This window comes from Saccopteryx leptura, chromosome 4 (genome assembly GCF_036850995.1).
Source record: "Saccopteryx leptura isolate mSacLep1 chromosome 4, mSacLep1_pri_phased_curated, whole genome shotgun sequence".
NCBI lineage: Eukaryota > Metazoa > Chordata > Mammalia > Chiroptera > Emballonuridae > Saccopteryx > Saccopteryx leptura.
This window is the reverse complement of record NC_089506.1, coordinates 156,414,352-156,414,944: the sequence shown is the minus strand read 5'-3', so window position 1 is coordinate 156,414,944 and position 593 is coordinate 156,414,352. Positions and strand designations below refer to the sequence as shown.

At 31.5% G+C, this 593-nt stretch overlaps 1 non-coding gene across 1 annotated transcript; it reads left to right on the top strand.

Moving 5' to 3' along the window:
- Positions 1-236: 236 nt before the first annotated feature.
- Positions 237-339, top strand: LOC136404615 (U6 spliceosomal RNA). The gene has a single exon (XR_010751336.1). It is a non-coding gene; the product is annotated as a U6 spliceosomal RNA (small nuclear RNA).
- Positions 340-593: the final 254 nt, after the last annotated feature.

The following is a 593-nucleotide window of genomic DNA, read 5'->3' as shown; positions in this document are numbered from 1 at the left end:
AAAGACTAGAATTAAATATCTAAATATGTACAGTAATTCCATTTGAGTGATAGAATTATGGATTGTTTTTAATCTTCTTCCATGTACTTTTCTGTATTTTCTAAATTTTCTATAAATGTTTATTACTTTTATGTACTCACAGAACTCTTTAAAATAATTCTTTATTGCCAGATCTCTTGGTGTCAAAAGAAAAGGAAAAAATAAGGCAAAAAGCTTGATCTTAAAATTTGTTTAGAGTGCTCGCTTCAGCAGCACATATACTAAAATTGGAACGATACAGAGAAGATTAGCATGGCCCCTGCGCAAGGATGACATGCAAAATTTGTTTAGAATTTTTTTTTCACCACTGAGAAATTAACATTTTATCAAAGTTTACCTTCTCTTTCAGTCTACAATAGAGTATAATTTGGTAGACTGGAATGATGTTATGCCTGAAAACATTTAATACATTTCAAAATGTGGATAAACTTTCTAGAAAGCAGAATAAGACCTCAATTCAGAGTTTCTGGCTTCATGTCTAGGATGGCAAGCTGTGACACTCACCCATCTCTCCTCTCTCCTAAAATTCCACTAAAATGACAGAAAATTTACAG